General features: G+C 45.3%; 1 pseudogene; it reads right to left on the minus strand.

Annotated features, from left to right (window-relative positions):
* The window catches only part of LOC142258884 (uncharacterized), a 106670-nt pseudogene that overhangs the window by 21764 nt on the left and 58231 nt on the right, over positions 1-26675 (minus strand).

The following is a 26675-nucleotide window of genomic DNA, read 5'->3' on the forward strand; positions in this document are numbered from 1 at the left end:
CCCACCTGCCGCACATCATCACAGAGGGGAATGGAGGAAAGAGAATGGGTTCAGAAATTATCCAAGACAAATAAGGTAGGAAATAGTTCTGTAAATTTGCAGAAATTATACATTGATGTTCAAGATATCGGCCGTAACAGACACTGATATCATCAGACTCATTATTATTATTATTTATTATTATAAAAAAAGCAACAATAAGAGGATAATGTCCTCCAAAAATCAAGTATTACTCACAGCAAGTTGGGCTGCAGTGTGTACATCGCCCTGGCCAAAAACTGATGCTCTAGCAGGATACAGCTAAACCCCCACTAAGTGGAGGCATCACAGGTGCAGGAGAAGCAGATCACACACACACCTTCATGGAATGGAGGGGAGGTGACTGCTAGATGATAAAACTGCACACAAGTGGCTTGCATAGAGCGCTGTTCACATGCAGATGACACAGTCACAAACCCGCAGCCTATTAGGTAACGCCCTTCTATTAGATCAGGCGGGCTGCCAAGCCGTACTCCACTGTATATCATGCACGGACAGACACTCTACAATGCAAGGCCCAACAGAAAGGGGCCTGGCTGTATCCTGTACAAACAAAAAAATATGAGGTTTTTGTTGGTATTTATGGCCATAAAACGTAAGCCTACACCCTCGTCAAGGGACCTCATGTCTGTAGGTCCCTACACTAAATATAAATATATTTTTTTTTTATATTTAGTGTAGGGACCTACAGACATGAGGTCCCTTGACGAGGGTGTAGGCTTACGTTTTATGGCCATAAATACCAACAAAAACCTCATATTTTTTTGTTTGTACAGGATACAGCCAGGCCCCTTTCTGTTGGGCCTTGCATTGTAGAGTGTCTGTCCGTGCATGATATACAGTGGAGTACGGCTTGGCAGCCCGCCTGATCTAATAGAAGGGCGTTACCTAATAGGCTGCGGGTTTGTGACTGTGTCATCTGCATGTGAACAGCGCTCTATGCAAGCCACTTGTGTGCAGTTTTATCATCTAGCAGTCACCTCCCCTCCATTCCATGAAGGTGTGTGTGTGATCTGCTTCTCCTGCACCTGTGATGCCTCCACTTAGTGGGGGTTTAGCTGTATCCTGCTAGAGCATCAGTTTTTGGCCAGGGCGATGTACACACTGCAGCCCAACTTGCTGTGAGTAATACTTGATTTTTGGAGGACATTATCCTCTTATTGTTGCTTTTTTTTTTTATATTTAGTGTAGGGACCTACAGACATGAGGTCCCTTGACGAGGGTGTAGGCTTACGTTTTATGGCCATAAATACCAACAAAAACCTCATATTTTTTTGTTTGTACAGGATACAGCCAGGCCCCTTTCTGTTGGGCCTTGCATTGTAGAGTGTCTGTCCGTGCATGATATACAGTGGAGTACGGCTTGGCAGCCCGCCTGATCTAATAGAAGGGCGTTACCTAATAGGCTGCGGGTTTGTGACTGTGTCATCTGCATGTGAACAGCGCTCTATGCAAGCCACTTGTGTGCAGTTTTATCATCTAGCAGTCACCTCCCCTCCATTCCATGAAGGTGTGTGTGTGATCTGCTTCTCCTGCACCTGTGATGCCTCCACTTAGTGGGGGTTTAGCTGTATCCTGCTAGAGCATCAGTTTTTGGCCAGGGCGATGTACACACTGCAGCCCAACTTGCTGTGAGTAGTATTTATTATTATAGCTCCATTTATTCCATGGCGCTTTACAAGTGAAAAAGGGTATACGTACAACAATAACTAACAGTACAAGACAGACTGGTATAGGAGGAGAGAGGACCCTGCCCGCAAGGGCTCACAGTCTACAGGGAATGGGTGATGGTACAATAGGTGAGGACAGATCTGGTTGCGCAGTGGTGTACTGGACTGCGGGCTATTGTAGGTTGTAGGCTTGTTGGAAGAGGTGGGTCTTGAGGTTCCTCTTGAAGCTTTCCATGGTAGGGGAGAGTCTGATATGCTGAGGTAGAGCGTTCCAGAGTATGGGGGAGGCACGGGAGAAATCTTGTACGTGATTGTGGGAAGAGGAGATAAGAGAGGAGTAGAGAAGGATAGCTTGTGAGGATCTGAGGTTGCATGCAGGTAGGTGCCAGGAGACTAGGTCACAGATGTAGGGAGGAGACAGGTTGTGGATGGCTTTGTATGTCATGGTTAATGTTTTGAACTGGAGTCGTTGGGCGATGGGAAGCCAGTGAAGGGATTGGCAGAGTGGCGAGGCTGGGGAATAGCGAGGGGAGAGGTGGATTAAGCGAGCCGCAGAGTTTAGGATAGATTGGAGGGGTGAAAGAGTGTTGGAAGGGAGGCCAGAGAGCAGGAGGTTGCAGTAGTCGAGGCGGGAGATGATTAGGGAATGCACTAATGTTTTTGCTGATTCTTGGTTAAGGAAAGCACAGATCCGGGAGATATTTTTGAGTTGTAGTCTGCATGAGGTGAAGAAGGCTTGGATGTGTGGCTTGAAGGATAGAGCAGAGTCAAGGGTTACTCCAAGGCAACGAGCTAGTGAGACTGGGGAGAGTGATCAACCATCAAGTTTGCTGGAAAGGCTTGTTGGAGGAGATGAGTGAGGAGGAGGAAAGACAATGAACTCTGTTTTGTCCATGTTAAGTTTTAGGAATCGCGCAGAGAAGGATGAAATAGCAGACAGACATTGTGGAATTTTGGTTAGTAGAGAGGTAATGTTAGGTCCAGAGAGGTAGATCTGTGTGTCATCGGCATAGAGATGATACTGAAAGCCGTGGGACTCTATGAGCTGTCCCAGGCCGAAGGTATAGATGGACAACAACAGGGGTGCAAGAACTGAGCCTTTGGGGACACCGACAGATAGGGGGCGAGATGAGGAAGTGGTGTGAGAATGGGAGACGCTGAAAGTTTGGTCGGTTAGGTATGAAGAGATCCAAGATAGGGCCAAGTCTGTGATGTCCAGAGATGAGAGAATATGTAGCAGGAGGGAATGGTCTACTGTGTCGAAGGCAGAGGACAGGTCCAGGAGGAGGAGGATAGAGTAGTGTCGCTTGGGTTTGGCGGTTAGTAGATCATTGGTGACTTTGGTTAGGGCAGTTTCAGTAGAGTGATATGGTCGGAAGCCAGATTGTAGCTGGTCAAAGAGGGAGCAGGAGGAGAGGTTTGAGGACAATTCAAGATGGACATGCTGTTCCAGTAGTTTTGAGGCATAGGGGAGAAGGGATATGGGGCTATAGTTTGACACAGAGGATGGGTCAAGGGAGGGCTTTTTGAAGATGGGTGTAATAGAGGCATGTGTTACGCTCACCGAGGAGTGGCGAGCGTCTGGAGGTGGACCCACTGGACCGTGCACCGGACTCCCCTGAGAAGACGGCCAGCAGCGAACCCCTATACAGGGACTGTGCGGCGCCTCCCCAGAAGGCCTAAGTGCACGGCAGCCAGGAATCGGAAGTAGGGGTCTCTGTACGGCCAGGCGTAGCTCGGGTATGATGTCCGCAGCAGGCGGAATACGGAAGTGGCACCGGAGATGGTCACAGTAGGTGGCACGGAGACGTTCACTACGGGTATGGCGGGTGACGTCCACTGCGGGTAAGGCCGGTGACTTCCACTGCGGGTATGGCCGGTGACATCCACTGCGGGTATGGCGGGTGACGTCCACTGCGGGTATGGCGGGTGACGTCCACAGCCGGAAGGAACAGATGGTACTACGGTGAGACAAAGTATTAGTAACGGACAGGTAACACACAGGAAGTACAAAGGGGCCAGAACACTAGCAGGGCTCTAGTAGAAGAGTTGCTCAGGCGCCTGCTGCTAGGGGAGGTGGACTTAAATACCATATGGTAACAGGTGACCTCTGAGGTCACTTCCAGATAATTGGGTGCTACCACTTTAAGAAAGGGGGCGTGACCTCGCGCGCAGCCTAGAATCACACACTGCAGACCTGTGTGTGGCCTGCAGACAGGAAGAGGCTGCAGCAGCCCTAGGAGCAGGACGCCCGACCCGGGAGTGAACAGGAGCGGAGTCTGCAGGACCATGAGACTGGTAAGAGGACGGACGTCGCTGCCGGAGGCTGGGCCCGGGGGTGCAGGTGGGGGCCATGCTGGGGCTGGGCTGATGTGAGGAAGAGCGCCCCCCTCGGACTCTGGCTGGACCATGCGCTACAGCATGTTTAGAGCATGAGGGGAATACACCACTTGTTAGTGATAGGTTGAAGAGATGGGTTTGGGCTGGGATGAGGACTGCGGTGATGTTGGGGATGAGGTGCGATGGGAGCTGGTCAAGTGCACAGGTGGTTAGATGTTATCTTGAGAGTAGAGTGGAAAGATTGTTTTCTGTCATGGTGCAGAAGCTGGATTTAGAGGAAGAGGACTGAGTAGCTTTGATGAGGGGCCGTGGTGATTGTGGGCCAAAGCTTGCTCTGATGTTGTCAATTTTCTGCTTGAAGAAAGAGGCAAAGTCTTCAGCTGAGATGAGAGGAGAGGAAGGTGGTGCTGGAGGATGGAGGAGAGAATTGAAAGTGTTGAATAGCTGTTTAGGGCTGTGAGAGAGAGAGGATATGAGGGATGAGAAGTAGGTTTGTTTTGCAGCAGTGAGTGTGGACTTGAAAGTGGTGAGGGACTCTTTATATGAAATGAAGTGCTCAGTGGAATGAGACTTCTTCCATCTGTGCTCAGCAATTCTGGAAGCCCGTCTCAGTTCTTTAGTCTGACTCGTGTGCCAGGGTTGCCTGTTGATTGTGCGGGTTTTGGGTTTTGGGAGGGGGGCAGCTGATTCGAGAGCGGCAGAGATTGTAGTGTTGTATAAAGTTGCAGCAGCATCTGCATCGTGTAAAAGTGCAATGTCTGCAAGAGGGAGAAGGGACTGAGAAAGTGCGTGTAAATCAAGGTGTTTGATATTTCTGCGAGGGTGTGAAAGTTTGTGGAGGGGGGGTTGCATACTTGGAGAAGAGAGAGAAGAGAATGTGAGTAGGTTGTGATCAGACGGGGAGAGGCGAGTTAGAGAGTTTAGATAGGGAACAGAGGTGAGAGAAGATGAGGTCCAGCGTGTGGCCATCTTTGTGAGTAGCTGCAGAGGACCATTGAGTGAGGCCGAAGGAGGAAGTGAGTGTTAAAGTTTGGAGACAGATGAGTGGGAATTGTCAATGGAGATATTGAAAATCACCCATGATGATGGTGGGGATGTCGGTGGAAAGGAAGTGTAGTAGCCAGGTGGTGAAATGATCAAAAAAGGCAGTGGCTGGCCCTGGAGGGCGGTAAATGACAGCCAGTTGGAGGGGGCATAGATACATACGGAGTGCACCTCAAAAGAGGGGCGAGTAACCGTGGGTGGTAGTGGAATTGGTGTAAAGGAGCAGTGGTCGGACAGCAGCAAACCAACTCCTCCACCATGCTTGTTACTGGCTGCGGGGGGTGTGAGAGAGTTGGAGACCGCCATAAGAAAGTGCAGCAGGAGAGGCAGTGTCAGAGGGGGTGAGCCAGGTTTCTGTGATGCCAAGAATGGAGAGTTTATTAGTGATGAAAAGATCGTGGATGTCTGAAAGTTTGTTGCAGACAGAGCGAGCGTTCCATAGAGCTCCTGTTAGTGGGACTGGGGGAGCGGGGGCTGGATGGATGGGTATGAGGTTAGAGAGGTTGCGGAAATTTGTGATAGGTTGTGGATGAGGGTTTGAAGTGACAATAGGGATGTGGTGAGGAGGACCAGGATTAGGAGAGATATCCCCAGCAGTGAGGAGAAGCAGTGAGTGTTAGCAGGTGGGAGCAGGAGAGGCCATGAGGTGATCGTGTGTGTCTGGAGACACTGGGTGAAATGTGGAGGAAAATAGCTGAGGGGAAGGTGAGGTGGGTGGGGAGGATGGAGGGAGATATGAAAAATTCATTACTGGGTTTAGGGATCAGAGGGAGCAATAGAAAGTGAAGTGTTATAGGAGTGAAAGTGAAGAGAAACGCAAACATTGTTTACAGAGTCTATGTATGCATTTGCCTTCCGGTCACTTCTGGCCCAACTCTGGCCTAATTCAATGCATCATACTTACAGGTGCATACCTGTCATGGTGCAGACAAAGTCTGGTGCAGACTTTTAGTTGCCCCGATATATACACATACAAGTGCAATCAGCTGTGAAGGGTGGGGTGCAACAAGAACCTCTTGATCACTCACTCAAATAAGCCAGATGCAGCATCACATAGTCAGAGTAAACAAAGGTCATAAAGGAAGGTGGGGAACAGTGGGGATGTCACAGTGAGATGCTGGAGCATGCCAGGGAGATATTGAAGCAAAGAGAGAACAGGTCAGATGTATTGGGAAAGTAGAGTGGATAAATGAACATACCATGTATTAGGACACACAGCAGAGAGAAGGAGAGATCAGTTCAGTTCATGGGAGAGTGGGGTGGATAAATGAACATACCTGTGGGGAAGATAGACATGGTGATTAGCTGATGGCAGAGAAGTGATGGTTAGAGATGAGCCACCCCCCTAGAGTTCGAGTTCGGTTCGGATCGCCGAACAGTGCCCCGTTCGACGAACCGTTCGTCAAACTCTCGAACCCCATTGAAACCAATGGGAGGCAAACACAAACACATAAAAACACATTATAAATGTACACATACAGTTAATAAACATTGCCATTACACTTACTGGTCCCCGCGATCCGTCCTGCACTCTGTCTCCAGCCGCTATTCCTGCCGATAACCACTGCATCCTCCCGGTAACCAGCACTGATGATAGGACCTATCGTGATGTCAAAATAGCATGTGACCAGTTACATGTCTATTATCTCATTGGCTACAGACTGGTCACATGGCTTTGACGTCATGCTAGGTCCTGTCATTGCATCTCTCCGATACATGGTGCACGTTTGTGTATCTCCGTGTACCAGCGACATGCTCTGGCACACGGTCGGGTTCCCGGTCTGCTTCCCCGTTCCGTTATTCACCGCCTGCCACAGCCGGTCAATAACGGAGATCACTGTTGCTATAGCAACGTGTCTGTAAGCGGTGACGCCACCGCTTACAGCCGCAGCGGAACGGGAATCACGTGATCGGAGCACCATTGCTATAGCAACGCGCCTGTGAGCGGTGACGTCACCTCTAACAGCCAGAAGCACTGATCATTCACGGAGTGATTTCCGCACGGAGCAGTAGCGTCCTTTCTCCCATGCAGCGCTGCTGATTGAGCAGAGCTGCATGGGTTAAAGGAGAAAGAAGACAGAAGACCATGGATCGTGGAGGGATGAGAGGGATTAATAAACATGGAGTCTCTGTGTCTGTGTATTTATTTCTATTAAAGTATTTTTTCTCTGTGTGGTGTCTTTTTGTTTTAACCCTTTATCAGAGATTCTTAATGGCCGGGTCAAACTTGCCTGACATTAAGAATCTCTGGCTTAATACTAGCTAGTAAAACAAAGCTAGTATTAACTCATTATTATTACCCAGCAAGCCACCGTCACCAGGGCAGCTGGAAGAGTTTGATACAGCGCCAGATGATGGCGCTTCTATGAAAGCGCCATTTTCTGTGGCGGCTGCGGACTGCAATTCGCAGCAGAGGCGCCCAGAAAGCTCAGGCTAACCTGTGCTGCGGATCCAATCCCCAGCTGCCTAGTTGTACCCGGCTGGACACAAAAATGGGGCGAAGCCTACGTGGTTTTTTTTTTAATTATTTCATGAAATTCATGAAATAATTAAAAATAGGGCTTCCCTATATTTTTAGTTCCCAGCCGGGTACAAATAGGCAGCTGGGGGTTGGGGGCAGCCGTGCCTGCCTGCTGTACCTGGCTAGCACAAAAATATGGCGAAGCTCACGTAATTTTTTTTGTAGTTTTTTGGCAAACAAAATAAAAAATGCTTCCCTGGATTTTCCATTGCCAGTGAAGGTAACATCAAGCAGTGGGGGTTAGCAGCCAGTAGCTGCTTGGATTACCCTTAGCTAGGAATACAAAAAATGCAGCGGGAGCCCATATATATTTTTTTAATTATTTACTTAAAATAACTAAAAAAAAATGGGCTTCCCTGTATTTTGATTGCCTGACATCACAGTGCTGTAAAAATAAATCATTAAACAAAATGACGTAGCGCTCCGCGTTATTTTTGATTCTCAGCACAGATAAATCAGACAGATACGGGTTGCCAGCCCCATCTGCCTGGCATTACCTTGGCTGGCAATCAAAATACAGGGAAGCCCATTAATTTTTTTTATTTAAAAAAATAGTTTAAAAAAAAAAATGACGTGGGGTCCCCCCCATTTTTGATAGCCAGCTAGGGTAAAGCAGACGGCTATAGCCTGAAAACCACAGCTGGCAGCTTTACCGTGGTTGGGGATCCAATGTGGCGGTCACCCCAAACTCTTTTTTTTATAATTATTGTATAAATGTTAATAATTACAAAAATAAGTAGGGTCCCCCCCAAATTGGATCACCAGTCAAGGTAAAGCGGACAGCTGTGGTTTGGTATTCTCAGGGTGGGAAAGTCCATAGTTATTGGCCCTTCACAGCCTAAAAATAGCAGGCCGCAGGCGCCCCAGAAGTGGCGCATCCAATAGAGGCGCCAATCCTGGCGCTTTACCCTAGCTCATCCCGTGCCCTGGTTTGGTGGCAAACGGGGTAATAAATGGGGTTGATACTAGCTGTAAGGTCACCTGACATCAAGCCCAGCAGTTTGTAATGTCATGGCATTTATCAGATACCCGACATCACAAACTGTCAGTACTAACAAAAAACTAGACAAAAAAAAAAGTATTTGAAAAAACACTCTCCAAAACATTCCCTCTTTCACCAATTTATTGTAAGGAAAAAAATAAGGGGGTCCCACGACGACTCTGGACCGTCTAGAATATGGGGGACACGCTCAGGGAATGTATCCCCCATTTTCTAGGAGTGCAGACCCTCCATGTGAGGAGTGTGGGTGTAATGAATCTGCACCTGTCGCGGGCAGGGAAGGACTCCGCTGCGCTGCGCTCGCTAACGCTCGGGTCCGGCGCTGCTGCGATGGCTGCTCGGTGGGCCGGATCCAGGGACTCGAGCAGCGCTCCTCGCCCGTGAGTGAAAGGGGGTAGTTTGGTTTGGGGATTTGGTCTGTGACGCCACCCACGGGTTGTGGTGAGGTTGGGCACCACCGCTGCTGGTGACGGGGATCCCGGGAGCGATGGCAGGGAGCAGCTGGGATGTTGGTTTCCCCCTCCGTGGGTAGGGGTTGGTGGTCCCGGGGCCCGATGAGATGACAGGGAGGCAGGGTTGGATGGGTGCAGGGTCGCTTGGACTGCGCAGCGCGGTGCCAGATGGCACGGTAGTACTCACTCAGCCACAAAGGTACGCAAAGTCTCTGGTAAACCAAACGGCTGGATGGACGGGTCCCGCAGCCGGCTACTGTGGCTTCTCCTGGACAGTTAGTGGTGGCTGCCTTTCCCTGCACCTTTGTGTATGTTCGGTCCCGATGGATTAACCCGTTCCCCAGCGTGTGTATGTGCCGGAGGAGCCCTTTTGCCCGCAGGCTCTGGCCCTTGGAACTCTCGCTGTGGCGGTAGCTGTATTTCCTTCTGTTGGTTGGACGGTTGCCAAATGTTCTTCTGTGTGATCCAAACACCTCAAACTTCGATTTGTCTGTCCATAACACTTTTTTCCAATCTTTCTCTGTCCAATGTCTGTGTTCTTTTGTCCATATTAATCTTTTCCTTTTCCAGTCTCCGATATGACTTTTTCTTTGCCACTCTGCCCTGAAGGCCAGCATCCCGGAGTCGCCTCTTCCCTGTAGACATTAATGCTGGCGTTTTGCGGGTACCTTTTAATGAAGCTGCCAGTTGAGGACCTGTGAGACTGAAATTCTCGCCCATTCTTCCTTTGCAAATAGCTGGAGCTGAGTGAGGTTGGATGAAGAGCATTTGTGAACAGCAGTTTTCAGCTCTTTCCACAGATTCTCGATTGGATTCAGGTCTGGACTGTGACTTGGCCATTCTAACACCTGGATACGTTTATTTGTGAACCATTCTATTGTACACTGTGCAGAATTGTTAGGCAAATGAGTATTTTGATCACATGATACTTTTTATACATGTCGTACTCCAAGCTGTATAGGCTTGAGAGCCAACTACCAATTAAGTAAATCAGGTGATGTGCATCTCTGTAATAAGGAGGGGTGTGGTGTAATGACATCAACACCATATATAAGGTGTGCTTAATTATTTAGCAACTTCCTTTCCTTTGGCAAAATGGGTCAGAAGAGAGATTTGACGAGCTCTGAAAAGTCCAAAATTGTGAGATGTCTTGCAGAGGGATGCAGTAGTCTTGAAATTGCCAAACTTTTGAAGCATGATCACCAAACTATCAAGCATTTTTATGGCAAATAGCCAACAAAGTCGCAATAAGCATGTTGGGCAAAAAAGGCGCAAAATAACTGCCCATGAATTGAGGAAAATCAAGCGTGAAGCTGCCAAGATGCCATTTGACACCAGTGTGTCCATATTTCAGAGCTGCAACGTTACTGGAGTATCAAAAAGCACAAGGTGTGCCATACTCCGGGGCATGGCCAAGGTAAGGAAGGCGGAAAAACCACCACCTTTGAACAAGAAATATAAGATAAAATGTCAAGACTGGGCCAAGAAATATCTTAAGACTGATTTTTCAAAGGTTTTATGGACTGATGAAATGGAGTGACTCTTGATGGGCCAGATGGATGGGCCAGAAGCTGGATCAGTAAAGGACAGGGAGCTCCACTCCGACTCAGACACCAGCAAAGTAGAGGTGGGGTACTGGTATGGGCTGGTATCATCAAAGATGAACTTGTGGGACCTTTTCGGGTTGAGGATGGAGTGAAGCTCAACACCCAGACCTACTGCCAGTTTCTGGAAGACAACTTCTTCAAGCAGTGGTACAGGAAGAAGTCAGTATCGTTCAAGAGAAACATGATTTTCATGCAGGACAATGCTTCATCACATGCATACAACTACTCCACAGCGTGGCTGGCCAGTAAACGTCTAAAAGATGAAAAAATAATGACTTGTTCACCTGATCTGAACCCCATAGAGAACCTGTGGTCCCTCATAAAATGTGAGATCTACAGGGAGGGAAAACAGTAAACCTCTCGGAACAGTGTCTGTGAGGCTGTGGTGGCTGCTGCACGCAATGTTGATCGTAAGCAGATCAAGAAACTGACAGAATCTATGGATGGTCGGCTGTTGAGTGTCATCATAAAGAAAGGTGGCTATATTGGTCACTAATTTTTTGGGGGTTTTGTTTTTGCATGTCAGAAATGTTTATTTCTAAGTTTTGTGCAGTTATATTGGTTTACCTTGTGAAAATAAACAAGTGAGATGGGAATATATTTGGTTTTTATTAAGTTGCCTAATAATTCTGCACAGTAATAGTTACCTGCACAAACACATATCCTCCTAAGATAGCCAAATCTAATAAAACCCACTCCAACTTCCACAAATATTAAGCTTTGAAATTTATGAGTCTTTGGGGTTGATAGAGAACATAGTTGTTGATCAATAATAAAACAAATCGTCTAAAACACAACTTGCCTAATAATTATGCACACAGTGTAGATTTTGCTTTATGTTTTGGATCATTGTCTTGTTGGAAGACCCAGTCTCAGGTCTTTTGCAGACTCCAACAGGTTTTCTTCAAGAATGGTCCTGTATTTGGCTCCATCCATCTTCCCATCAATTTTAACCATCTTCCCTGTCCCTACTGAAGAAAAGCAGGCCCAAATCAAAATGCTGCCACCACGTTTGACAGTGGGGATGGTGTGTTCAGGGTGATGAGCTGTGTTGCTTTTACGCCAAACATATCGTTTGGCATTGTGCCCAAAAAGTTCGATTTTGGTTTCATCTAACCAAAGCACCTTCTTCCACATGTTTGGTGTCTCCCAGGTGGCTTGTGGAAAACTTTAAGCAACACTTTTTATGGATATCTTTGAAAAATGGCTTTCCTCTTGCCACTCTTCAATAAGGGCCAGATTTGTGCAGTGTACGACTGATTGTTGTCCTATGGACAGACTCTCCCACCTCAGCTGTAGATCTCTGCAGTTCATCCATAGTGATCATGGGCCTCTTGGCTGCATCTCTGATTAGTCTTCTCCTTGTTTGAGATGAAAGTTTTGAGGAACGGCCGGGTCCTGGTAGATTTGCAGTGGTATGATACTCCTTCCATTTCAATATGATCGCTTGCACAATGCTTCTTGGGATGTTTAAAGTTTTGGAAATCTTTTAGTAACCAAATCTGGCTTTAAACCTCTCCACAACGGTATCATGGACCTGCCTGTTGTGTTCCTTGGTCTTCATGATGCTCTATGCGGTTTGAACAGGACACTGAGACTATCACAGAGCAGGTGCATTTATATGGAGACTTGATTACACACAGGAGGATTATATTTATCATCATCAGTCATTTAGGACAACATTGGATCATTCAGAGATCCTCAATGAACTTCTGGAGTGAGTTTGCTGCACTGAAAGTAAAGGGGATGAATAATATTGCACGCCCCAATTTTCAGTTTTTTATTTTTTTTAAAAAGCTAAAAATAAGCAATAAATTTTGTTCAACTTCACAATTCTGTTATAAAAACATTTCTTTTTATTATTTGAAAAAGTGACATATTAAAACACTTGACAGATATGAAAGACAAATTTCACCAACAAGTGAACCAATAATAAAATTTATCCCGACGATGGCCTTATACCTGAATAATACCCATCAATCTTGATAATAATAAGAACACAGTCGGGCTATAGTTATGGTGAAAAGGTTTTACAGTCGACTATAGGTCAATTGTCATAAGTCCGAGTCACAATTTATGGAGTTTAATTCTGAGGACGACCCTAGAGATTAGGTACTGTAGATCTGTACCTATGGCAAAATAGCCACTAGATACAGCCCCAGTCTAAACTATCTATGGATTCACTAGGTGCTAATAGATCTATAGGAATTTAATTCTAAATGCAGCCCGGACAATATTAATATAATAATATAGCCATTTGGATCACAAGCATCTTAGTTAAATGTTATACATAACCCCAGTTGTGTATAATTTACATATTACAATATAGCGAGAGAGTATAGGCATAAGTCAGATTCATTTTTATGAATCAAAGTTTAAGGGAGAAAAAAAAAATAAAAAAAATACACTCAATATATTATTACTGTTACATTACATCACTAAAGAACTTGACCCGACGCGTTTTTCCTCCCCAGAAGGAGGTTCTTCAGGGGTCAGTAACAACATACAAAATGTGTCAAATTGGTGTATATACAACCATTCATATGTCCATCATTCTTGCCAAAGGAAACTGGCAATCTAAATAAGCTGATACAGCTGTGGTCCTGGGTTATTTTCAATGAGGTATAATCCTGTGTTTATAAGATGGAACAGGTAGTCGGTATCCAGAATGTTCCAAATGTTCAACAACCCCTAAAACAACCAGGGTGTCAAGATTCCACCGTAACTCATACCTTATGTACTGACACTAGTCCTTCCAATACATAGGGTCTCCCAAGAAGTTACACTTAATTGGTCATTAACCCAGCAGAAGTCACACCAGGTGTCACACCAGCCACTGGGAGAGGTCCAGTTACCAGGCAGTCTTTCTCTTAAACCTGAAGCATATTGCTGCCTATACGAACTTGTATATCTTCCCTGGACTTCTGCTGGGTTAATGACCAATTATGTCATTAGGATTTTAGTGCAACCTTTTTGTTTTTTATGTAGGTTATTTTGGGAAGATGGGAGTGTAAAATTTCTGATTTTATTGAACTCTTCAAGCACCAAGTAGAGGAAAGTGTTCAAAAAATGACCTTGGCTTTCAAAGGGATAAAAGCTTGATTTTGGAAAAACATCAATATGTAGTGGTGTGTCATATAGAAATTAGAAAATTCATAAAGACCCAACAATACCCCTATGAAGCTGTCCCCCTCCTTTGGAAACAGGTAACTAAAGAGAATCCTATAGCAGATGTAAAGCCAAACTCAGCTTAAATGCACAAGAATTTAGAAAAGGACAGATTTATGACCGGTAGAGAGAAGAGCAGCAGTTGAACAGAAAAATAACAGAGAAATTAAAATCCTTTGTTTCCGCTTATAGAAAGTATAAATTGCATTGATATAATAGATACAGTAGAAAACTCACATTTTTGAATTTGTGCTGAAGTGGAGAATGCAAAGCATTGTTCCGCAATATTGGTAGACTGCTGGGCTCCTGCCAAATGGATATCGGCCAGAAAGATGAAAATATCTATGCAATGTCTCCTATCTATGTACAGATAAAATTATAATAGGAAAGATGACTGTTATATCTTCCACCTAGGACCAGCAGGGGTGAAGTTATCGAAAGGTTTGGGAATCTCATAATTTTCTAAGACTTAAGGGTACTTTACACGCTGAGATATCGCTAGCGAGCATACCCGCCCCTGTCGGTTGTGCGTCACGGGCAAATCGCTGCCCGTGGCGCACAACATCGCTAGGAACAGTCACACATACTTACCTGACTAGCGACGTCGCTGTGACCGTCGAACCGCCTCCTTTCTAAGGGGGCGGTTTGTTCGGCGTCATAGCGACTTCACTAAGAGGCTGCCCAATAAAAGCGGAGGGGCGGACATGAGCGGGCCGAACATAACGCCCACCTCCTTCTTTCCTCATTGCGGGTGACTGCAGGGACAGTGATGTTCCTCGTTCCTCGTTCCTGCTGTGTCACACATAGCGATGTGTGCTGCCACAAGAACGACAAACAGCCTGCGTCCTGCAGCAGCAACGATAATCGGGAATAGAACGACGCGTCAATGATCAACGATAAGGTAAGTAATTTTGATCGTTAACGGTCGCTCCTGCGTTTTCACACGCTAACAAGGCCGGATGTGCGTCTCGAAATCGGTGACCCCCAACGACATCTTGTTAGCAATGTCGTTGTGTGTAAAGAGGCCTTTAGACTCAGGCTATCTTTCACTGCAGTCCATCCGTGTTATGAGTAACCAGAGGGGAAGTATGTGGGTGTAACTTGTGTTAATAAAAAATTCCAATTATGATCTTCATTCAATGAAAGGAACATTGCTATGTAGGATTGTTCCATTAGAGTCCTTCTCTCCAGAAATCTGAAGCCATTTCTGTGACCCAAGTTCAGTAATTTTCCTTTTGTTATTCCCGTTTATTTTATTTAATTGTATATGATGCATTGTTTTGTTTCCCTTTGTAATATCTTTTGTGTATTTATTATTAGTATTAACACAGCCTACTTTTCAGATTAAATATATAAAATGTAATAGCATATGGCTTTGGGATGTGGTTTATAGATCAAGGCTATGTGCGCACGTTGCGTAAATACATGCAGTTACGCTGCGCTTTGTAGCGCAGCGTAACTGCATGCATCCTGCGTCCCCTGCACAATCTATGGAGATTGTGCAGGGGCCGTGCGCACGTGGCGTATTAGAGAGCAGCGCTTCGGCTGCTGCCAGAAGCGCGCGTTCTAAGAAGTGACATGTCACTTCTTCCGTGCGCTTTGCCGGCAGCTCCTGCTTTGTCTATGGCAGAAGCTGCAAGCAGAGCGCATGAAATCGGCTTTTTTTTTTCACTACGGACATTTTCTGCAGCAATTTAAAGCGCACATGTGCTCTTCAGATCGCTGCAGAAATTTCTGCAGTGACTGTACGCAACGTGCGCACATAGCCTAAGAGGAACAAAGCTACTTGTAACGTGTGTCCAATCGACCTGTATAAGCAGAGACCCTGATTCCAGCGATGTGCCAGTTACTTGGCTGCTTGCTGAAGTTTTGAAAATCAGTTTTCTCTGTTTAAAATCTACCAGTTCTCGAACTACTGCTCTGTGTATGACCTCATCCACACCACTGATTGGCAGCTGTGTACAATGAGCATAGACAGAAAGCTGCATATCAGGGGTGGAGTTATACAGAGTTTATGGAGATAGAGGATACATACCAGCAGGTTACTAGTTCTGTAGTGATAATCCCCTAGTGATAATACAGTGATTTTATCAAAACTACAGCAAGCTGCCCAGTAAATGACACATCATTGGAATCAGAGTGCCTCTCTGTCACAGGTGACAAGACAGTCATGTGGTGTCCAGCAATAGAAGGTCACAGCGTTCGGCTGTGCTAAATAGTCCCTGACTCTCTATTTTTCCTGCTGTTAGTATTCTGTGTACTAGGTATCTCCTCTCTGCTGGGTTTTCATCCTTTTACTTTAGGACACTGGGGAGCTCCTCTTCCCTTCAACTGCTAATCATCTGTATTTCCTCTTGGGTTAAAATATTCTCATTTTTCCTGGACTTGTGCTGGAGATATTCAGTTACTTCACAAGGTCTGGATGCAAGCAGGTGGTCTAGTACCTAGTGAGGTTGATTAAGAGCTCATCCCATCCGTTCCCTATTTAGGGCTCAGTTCAGGGTCAGTCTAGGGTCCGGTATCCGGCTCGGCGCATAGGTGTGGAATCTTTATATGGTGGTGACGGAAGTCAGGGGCCCAGCGGTAAACTTGGTCAGGGCTCTCATATTCCCTTACCCTAGGCACTGGGTTTCCCTTCCCTTTTGCCATTCGCTTGGTACTTCACCGTACCTAGTGTGACACTGTCTCTACATTATTCTGATTTTTAATTAAGTGGTAAATAGAGTTGATTGAACGGCCAATAATCCGGGGCCGGCGGATCACTGCCAGATTTAAAAAAAAGTCCAATCTGCTCTGGAATCCGGTGCCTATATAAGTCAATGGGGACCGGAATCCGGAGGTTAAAAACATTTGTGGAGGGGTTAGGGGGCTAGGAGCGAGCGCGGCATACTCACCGAGGCGCTGTCATGGCGGCACACTCCTTCCGGGTCACGCTGTTACCTTCCGGAGCCAACAATTCAATATTCATTGTTTCCCCTGCCCACCGGCGCGTGTTTGTTACAGCTAGACACGCCCCCACCCTCAGTGGCAGCGAGTCAGCTAACTGCAACCAATCACAGGCGCCAGAACGGCCGGTGGGCGGGGAAAGCAGTACAGTCTGTCGGTCAGTTCACGGTGGTAAAAATAAACACTCGGCAGCACAGTTATAGTGCGCGGCTGCAGCCCCAGCTGTCGCGCTGTATCTGTGCTGTGTATACAGTGCCCAGAGTCACACATTCGAGGCTTTGCGTGAACCCCTCGCATGTGTGAAAGTAAAAAAAAAACCGACGTGCGGTCCCCCTATTTTCATCCCCAGCCAAGATAACAACGGCTGGAAGCTGGTATTCCAGCCCGCAGCCGCCCGGTAGTGCCAGTCGGGGTAATAGCAGGGGTTAATAGCGGCACACAGCTGCTACTAAACTCTAAGTTTGTGTGATGGCACAGGTGTCTATCAGATACCTGCATCACACTAACCTGTAAGTGACAGTAAATAAACACAGACACATTTGGAATAAAATACAAACACCCCCTCCTTCACCTCTTTATTAACACCGAACACACCCTGCAGCTCTGACGTAATCCACAGGAGAAGTCCCACGCCGCTTCATCTTTGCTACATCTGAAAATCACAGAGCGCGGCATAACCGACCGCTCCAGAGAATAAATGAGCTGCGCATTGAGCGGTGACATCACTCAGGTCATTTGCGGTCACTGCTGGAAGTTCCCACGGTCCTTCATCTGTGATCGCAGGTAACCTGACCTCAGGTGGAGGTCACTGAGTTCACAGACCTGCATCTCCTAGCAGAAAAATCACAGTTTATTTGGCCAAGAGATGCAGATTTTGTGCTGAAATTTTTATACCATATTCCTGCATCCAGTCTACACCTCTTGGCAAAAAAACATGGTGTTTTGGCGGATTTTTTTGCCGCGGTCATTGTTATAGGATGTATTGTGTACAAGGAAAAAACTCCGTCATCCCTCCGCCGGTAATAAATACTCTGTTAATGGCTGGTTGCATGTGGGCGGAGACCCGAACTGCCCAATCAGTGACTTCCAACAGGTTCAGGACCAGTCCGGTTCCCGAACTGAACTTTATCTAAAATATAACAGAAAAAGCTGAACCCGAACTTCAACGGGTCCGCTTATCTCTATTTGTGTGTAGCCCCACAAAAAAATAATCCATTGGATATCAGATAAAATACTTTAGTTTTCTAATTACAATAATTATCCTTTGTAAAGAGATCATTTTTATAACATAAAGTGCCCAATTTATGTGGAGGCCACGCCTGATTCATGAAGTGGTGCATGCCTCTTCACTCCCTCAGGGACTAAAGTGAAATTTCTGGCATAGGGAACACCACAGATCGTCATGAATTTAAGGAGCTATGGTATTACGCCTGCGTCCCACCCAAACCCTGCCAGTTTTGGAGTGAAAATGGCAAAAGCCACCAGAATTTGGCACAACTATAAACTGATCCAAATTTGTGTGACTTTTCAAAGCTTTTGTGCCATTTTTTTGGCATAAAAGCTTTTCAATTTTCCCCTGACCCTGCTGGGGATAGAAGCTATACCAGCCGTATATTACAAAGGGAAGGGGAAACGAATGCCCTATCACTAGGGAAAGGGGGAAGTGGTGACCCCTGACAATACAGCTCACCCTCACTGCCCTCAGCAACTTTATACAGGTTCTGTACCTGTCACCGAGCAGGAATACCTCACACTAGGCAAACCCTGATCTGGGCCTAAGTAAGGATGGTACGTATGAGCTCTTCGTCAACACCACTAACACTAAAGGAGACAAATGGAAACAATACAGAGGAAATACAATTGCTACCTGAGCCCAGGTACATAGCAAAAGTCAAACAGTCATCTTAGGACTGAGGAACAGCTACCACAGAAGTCTCAGGAACAACAGGAGGAGACGACCTCTGCAAATCACAGCCAGGAACAACTATAAACTTCACCCAAAGCACCCCAGGGTGAGGTTTATAAAGGAAATCAGAGGCTGACAACAGAGGAAAAACTGACAGTTTCCCAGAGTCATGGAGTCCACTGCTGCAGAAAATGAGAACTGTCAGATAACAACACGTGCTGCAAATTTCTGGGATTTTTCCAACACTTCTGCCACTGGATTGTCAGCCGGCCGTGACATCTCCGTGACATCCCCTCACTATTTTTGTGCGAAATGCCTACAGCTCTGCCTCAACTCCAGAGGTTCTGAGGAAAAATCATCACATCTAAACAATAGAGAAAGACAGGCATGAAGAATATACATTTACAAGCATTTATTAACAAAACAAGTTTTGAAATGCAATTATATACAATGTGATATACTTCAAAGTTCCTATCTCCAATCTAGGGCTGCTCTTTTAGTAAATAAAGCAGTGGGTAAATTGAGATTAGTGAATTATCTAAATATAATCTAGTAGTAAAACCTTTCTCAAATGTTCATAAAGGCTCTCGAAATACCCAACTTACTAGCAAAGTGGAGCTCGATTTTTCATTTTGTGGGATCTCAGAGTGCAGAGCGGGATCCCACAAATCTTTGCAGCTGCTCTAAGCATGAGAAATTGTTCTCTCAACTACTCCAACGCTGTCACATACTTTTTTAAGGTTTTACTGAACTGCTTAAGAAGGATGCCGCAGAGCTGGGGTCGTAGAGCTCACGCTATCAGTGATCACTGAGGGTTGTGGGATCTCACAACCTGGAAGTTCCATTTTGGGGACATTAGGGATACTTCTACTAATCTGCGGCTCTGCACTGTTTAAGTAAATAATAAAGGCACCCACAGATTTGTGATAAGCACTATTTAAAGGGAAAGTCATCAAACACATTGCACTAGAAACTACGGGATATTACCCCTGTAACAGTGTCACCAGCAGATTCCCCCATAACAGTGTGTCATGACCAATTTTTTTCCCTATTTTTCTCTGTCAAAACCTAGGTGTGTCTTATGGTCCGAAAAATACGATAAGTTTAAAAAGAGAGAACATTTTTCTTTCCCTCACCAATTCTTACTTGAGCAATTGTAGCCGACTTTTGGATAAACCCTTTGAATTATGGTACCTCATGATGGCTTCTCTTGTGTCACTCATCTGACAAAAGGACCTCATTAATGAAAAAAACATTTGACAAATTCTGAAAGCAAGAATGGCTGCTCCGCTCTGTTGGTTTTCTGATGGTCGCAAAGACTTGATTTACCAGTTATACATTTCAATTATTCACAACATAAAAAAGGTTCCTTCCCTGTGCGGCTTCTTCACATGTTTAACAAGACTGATTTCTGAGAATAACATTTTCCATCTTCAGAACATAAAAATGGTTTATTTTGTGTGATATTTTTGATGGTAAACAAGACCTGATTTCCTAGTAAAACATTTACCACATTCTTGGCATGAAATTGGCGTCTCCCTTGTGTGAGATCTTTGATGAACAACAAGGTGTGATTTCTGAATAAAACATTTCCCACACTCTGAACATGAAAATGGCTTCTCCCCTGTGTGAGTTCTCTGATGTCTAACAAGACTTGATTTCTGGATAAAACATTTCCCACACTCTGAACATGAAAATGGCTTCTCCCCTGTGTGAGATCTTTGATGCGAAACAAGAACTGATTTCCGCATAAAACATTTCCCACACTCTGAACATGAAAATGGCTTTTCCCCTGTGTGAGATCTTTGATGCCAAACAAGAACTGATTTCCGCGTAAAACATTTCCCACACTCTGAACATGAAAATGGCTTCTCACCTGTGTGAGATCTTTGATGCCAAACAAGAACTGATTTCCAAATAAAACATTTCCCACATGCTGAACATGAAAATGGCTTCTCCCCTGTGTGAATTTTCTGATGTATAACAAGGTGTGATTTCTGAATAAAACATTTTCCACACTCTGAACATAAAAATGGCTTCTCCCCTGTGTGATGTTTCTGATGTATAACAAGGTGTGATTTCCGCATAAAACATTTCCCACACTCTGAACATAAAAATGGCTTCTCCCCTGTGTGATTTTTTTGATGTCTAACAAGGTATGATTTCTGAATAAAACATTTCCCACACTCTGAACATGAAAATGGTTTCTCCCCTGTGTGAGCTCTTTGATGCCAAACAAGAACTGATTTCCGAATAAAACATTTCCCACACTCTGAACATAAAAATGGCTTCTCCCCTGTGTGAATTTTCTGATGTCTAACAAGGTTTGATTTCCGAATAAAACATTTCCCACACTCTGAACATGAAAATGGTTTCTCCCCTGTGTGAGCTCTTTGATGCCAAACAAGAACTGATTTCCGAATAAAACATTTCCCACACTCTGAACATAAAAATGGCTTCTCCCCTGTGTGAATTTTCTGATGTCTAACAAGGTTTGATTTCCGAATAAAACATTTCCCACACTCTGAACATGAAAATGGTTTCTCCCTTGTAGGAGCCTTTTCATGTTCCACATACCTTCTGTAACTTTTATTTTGCTTACAATTCTGTAATAAATTGGAATTTTGGACTTGTTTGAAAAGATCAGATGATAGAGCTTTCTGAGGAAGGACTGGAGGTATATCTGGGACAACAGCATGCTCTTCATATGTATCATGTGTGATACTTTGATCATCTGTTTTAAATTCTGAAGATATTAGATTTCCATCTGAACTCCTGATATAGTCATCGGCTAAAAATAAAACACAATGTTATTATTTATTATGATATAATTTTGAAAGTAGATTTATTTTTTAAACCATAACATAAAAAAATAAATTAGGAAACAAATTATTCTGAATTCGTTTTCCAATTTCGAGATTTAAGAGTTACATCTTTGTTAATTCGAACCTCCCATTTCTAGCACCAGTTCTCTGGAATGTGCTACATTAAATATTTTGATTGATTGTCGCAATGTGACTGTAGAATAATGAGGGACAGGGGGCTGCTATACTTTCCCTCATGCTAGGAGACCTTAGGCTATCCCTAACCTCTGGATTCCCCCTGAACGTGAAAGGAAGGGGCAGGAGTATGATGGAAATACAGATTAAGACAGACGGGAAAACCAAAATTCAGACACACTTCAAACTCACAGAAATAAACAGTGAGAGACTAAAGGAGAAAAGCAAGAGCAGGAAGGCAGAAACAAAAAGACAAGGGTTAACACAACTGCTCACAGCAATAATGCATAATAATCACTAGTTTGTATCACAACACCTCACCAGACCTGTTTAGGTAAACTATAGCTGGCATTAATGGAATAGTCCAGCCAGCATATACAGAAGGGGATAGAATGATACTGGCTCCATTACAGCATGTGATCAAAGAGATTAACAAGGAGCCCAGCAGAGAATAACTCTTGCTAGTCTGACTAATTATGTGGTTCGACGCCTGCATCTCCCTGCGCTGCTCACAGACATCAGAGAAGTTAGCAAGCAGAGTGCCAGAATCTGTAATTTCCACAGATCCTGATGCTGCCATGACAGTTGGCGATGCCTGCAAGCATCTCGTTGTGACATTGATCCACAACATAGACAATTTCAAAAAGGGTTTTTTTCGAAGACGAAAATAAAATCAGAGTCAGATGCCAAATATTTATGGGCTTCTCCAGGACTGTAAGATTGATGGCCTATCCTTAGGCTTTGTAACCAAAGTAGGTAGCAGGGTCTTTGCTGTCTGTGCAGATAAACATTAGGTCTCCAATTCATCAAGACCGGCGATGTACAATGAAAATTGATGTCAGGGACTGGTGTGAGATTTTTAGCATAGGGAACGTCGCAGTTTGTTATGAATTAGGGCTGCTTCTCACTTGCGAGTTTCTCACAGTAGAGCAATGCGAGAAAAACTCGCATTGGAATCGGACACATGTTAGTGAATGATTCAGCTCGCATTTGCGATTATTTTTTTCTCAGTCCAAATCGGACTGAGAAAAAAATCGCAGCATGCTGCTTTTTTGCACGTTTCTACTGCGAGTCTCTCCAATGCAAGTCTATGGGAGCTTGTAAATCGGATGTCACGGGACGGCACTCACACCATCCTAGTGACATGCGGTTTTCTAAATACATTTCTCGCATGTTTCCTAAAACACTGGAAACGAGTGATGTCTCACAATGTCTGTCAATCACTATTCTCTGTCAGTCGGTCTCTCCCTCTCGGTCTCTATTCTCTCTCTGTCGGTCCGTCACTATTCTCTGTCCCTCTCTCACAGTCTGTCGGTCATTTTCCCCTCCTCTCTCATACTCACCATTCCCCGATCCCCGGCGCGGCGCTGCACGGCATTCACACTGCTCCGGCGGCTTTTACTATTTTGAAAAAGCCGGCCGCTCATTAAATAATCTCGTTTTCCCTGCTTTCCCCGCCCACAGGTGTCTCACTGCACCCAATCACAGCAGCCGGTGGGCGTGTCTATACTGTGCAGTGAAATAAATAATTAAATAATTAAAAAAAAACGGCGTGTGGTCCCCCCAATTTTAATACTAGCCAGATAAAGTCATACAGCTGAAGGCTGGTATTCTCAGGATGGGGAGCCCCACGTTATGGGGAGCCCCCCAGCCTAACAATATCAGCCAGCAGACGCCCAGAATTGCCGCATACATTAGATGCGACAGTTCTGGGACTGTACCTGGCTCTTCCCGATTTGCCCTGGTGCGTTGGCAAATTGGGGTAATAAGGACTTAATGGCAGCCCATAGCTGCCACTAAATCCTAGATTAATCATGTCAGGCGTCTCCACGAGATACCTTCCATGATTAATCTGTAGGTTACAGTAAATAAACACACACACCTGAAAAAATCATTTATTAGAAATAAAAAACACTAATAAATTCTCTGCTTCACCAATTTAATAAGCCCCAAAAAGCACTCCATGTGTGGCGTAATCCAGGATGGTCCATAGTCGCTTCCAGCTCTGCTGCATGAAGCTGACCAGAGCTGCAGGATACACCGCCGCTCCTGTCAGCTCCACGCAGCAACTGAGGTGAGTAGTGCGATCAGCTGAGCTGTCACTGAGGTTACCTGGATCCAGCGGTGGCCGCGAGTATCCTGAGTGACAGCTCAGCTGATCGTGCTACTCATCTCAGTTGCTGCGTGAAGCTGACAGGAGCGGCGGTGTCTTCTGCAGCTCCGGTCACCTTCATGCAGCAGAGCTGGATGCGACGCTGGACCATCCTGGATTACGCCGGACATGGGGTGCTTTTTGGGGCTTATTAAATTGGTGAAGCAGGGAATTTATTAGTGTTTTTTATTTCTAATAAATGATTTTTTCAGGTGTGTGTGTTTATTTACTGTAACCTACAGATTAATCATGGAAGGTATCTCGTGGAGACGCCTGACATGATTAATCTAGGATTTAGTGGCAGCTATGGGCTGCCATTAACTCCTTATTACCCCGATTTGCCAACGCACCAGGGAAAATCGGGAAGAGCCGGGTACAGTCCCAGAACTGTCGCATCTAATGTATGCGGCAATTCTGAGCGGCTGCTGACTGATATTGTTAGGCTGCGGGGCTCACCATAACGTGGAGCTCCCCATCCTGAGAATACCAGCCTTCAGCCGTATGGCTTTATCTGGCTGGTATTAAAATTGGGGGGACCGCACGCCGTTTTTTTTTAATTATTTAAATTATTTATTTCACTGCACAGTATAAACACGCTCACCGGCTGCTGTGATTGGGTGCAGTGACACACCTGTCACTCAGCGTGGGGGCGTGTCTCACTGCAACCAATCATAGGTGCCTGTGGGCGGGGAAAGCAGGGAATACGAGATTGTTTAATGAGCGGCCGGCTTTTTCAAAATAGTAAAAGCCGCTGGAGCAGTATGAATGCCGTGCAGCGCTGCGCCAGGGATCGGGGATTGGTGAGTATGAGAGAAGGCTGCTAACTTCAGTCACTCAGGGGATTAGCGGTCACCGGTGAGCCCTTCACAGGTGACTGCTAATCAGGACGCGGCACAGACAGAACAGCAGCATTACAATGAAGTCAGGTGAAGTTCACCCGAGTTTATTCTGATCGTGCGGCTCTGTCTGTGTCTGCTGTCATCTGCCATTCAGCTCTGCTACATGGCTGTCTGTGTCTGCTGTCAGCGGCCATGTAGCAGAGCTGAATGGCAGATGACATAGTAAAAAATACGCATTACACACGCATTACACACGCTAGTAAAATCATTAATTTATTCAGAAAAAGCATCGCACTTGCGTTGCACTCGGACCTAACGTGAACTAAAATCAGCCGAGTTTTTTTCAGCCCAGTCGGACCGATTTTACTCGCATAGATGTGTTTCCAGCCTTAGAGAAGCGGTGGCATCACACCCTTTTTCTGGTCAAGCTCTGCCCATTTTGGCAAAGCTGGTTAAAATATGCGTGAAACCTCCAAAAGTTGCACAATTTCTTTTTTGTACATTTATTTATTATTGACAGTAGAATGGCTATGATGTTTCAATGTTTGGAATCAGTAGTGTACAAAAGGATGTTGATGAAATAGAGAATCATGACTGTAAGGCACTAGAGTGTTAATAAGTTAATAAGAAAACCATGCAATGTAAAAGCAACAATGGTCATCATAATCAAAGCAAACAAGAGACTATCACAATATAGCTCTGCAGTGCAGCCAGGGCAACCATCTGCCTTTATAAAATCCTTCTCCGGTCTTCTTTCCAAGCTTATTGAGCAATTCACTGGGGGCAAAAAGGGGGTTTTCAGGTTCCATCTGGTACCAACCATCAATGGTGTATTTACTAGTGTCAAGACCAACATAATCCATAAGCTCAAAAGGACCTATTGAGTAACAGGATTAAAAATTAATTGCAACATCCATGTCTTGCTGAGATGCATGACCTCTTTCATGAAAATGCACGAATTACACTAGGTATGGTACCAGAAGACGGTTAACAATGAACCCTGGAGTGTCCTTACATGACACAGGCATCTTTCTTAGTGTTTAACTGACCTGAACCTCTCGAGCCCCATTGAAACCAATGGCAGGCAAACACAAACACATAAAAACACATTATAAATGTACACATACAGTTAATAAACATTGCCATAACACTTACCAGTCCCCGCGATGCGTCCTGTACTCCCGCCGCTTTTCCTTCCGATAATCGCTGCGACCTCCCGGTAACCAGCACTGATGATAGGACCTATCGTGACTTCAAAATAGCATGTGACCATGACCAATCACGTGTCTATTATCTCATTGGTTACAGACTGGTCACATGGCTAGACGTCATGCTAGGTCCTGTCATTGCATCTCTCCGGTACACGGTGCACGTTTATCTCGGTGTACCGGCGACATGCTCTGGCACACGGTCGACTCCCCATTCCGTTATTCACCGGCTGCCACAGCCGGTCAATAACGGAGATTACCGTTGCTATAGCAACGTGCTTGTCAGCGGTGACGTCACCGCTTACAGCCAGCAGCTTCTGGTCACTCACGGAGTGAAAAGACTACACGAGGAAAAGCAGCGTCTTCCTCCCATGCAGCGCTGCTGATGTAGCAGAGCTGCATGGGTTGAAGGAGAAAGAAGACAGAAGACCATGGATCGTGAAGGGATAAGAGGGAGTAATAAACATGGAGTCTCTAAGTGTGTCTGTGTTTTTATTTCTATTAAAGTATTTTTTCTCTGTGTGGTGTCTTTTTTTGTAACCCTTTATTGGAGATTCTTAATGGCCGGGTCAAACTTGCCTGACATTAAGAATCTCTGGCTTAATACTAGCTAGTAAAACAAAGCTAGTATTAACTCATTATTACCCAGCGAGCCACCGGCATCAGGTCAGCTGGAAGAGTTGGATACAGTGCCAGATGATGGCGCTTCTATGAAACCGCCATTTTCTGGGGCGGCTGCGGATTGCAATTCGCAGCAGATGGGCCCAGAAAGCTCGGGCTAACC

Source organism: Anomaloglossus baeobatrachus (genome assembly GCF_048569485.1).
Source record: "Anomaloglossus baeobatrachus isolate aAnoBae1 chromosome 5 unlocalized genomic scaffold, aAnoBae1.hap1 SUPER_5_unloc_16, whole genome shotgun sequence".
In the NCBI taxonomy this organism is placed as follows: domain Eukaryota; kingdom Metazoa; phylum Chordata; class Amphibia; order Anura; family Aromobatidae; genus Anomaloglossus; species Anomaloglossus baeobatrachus.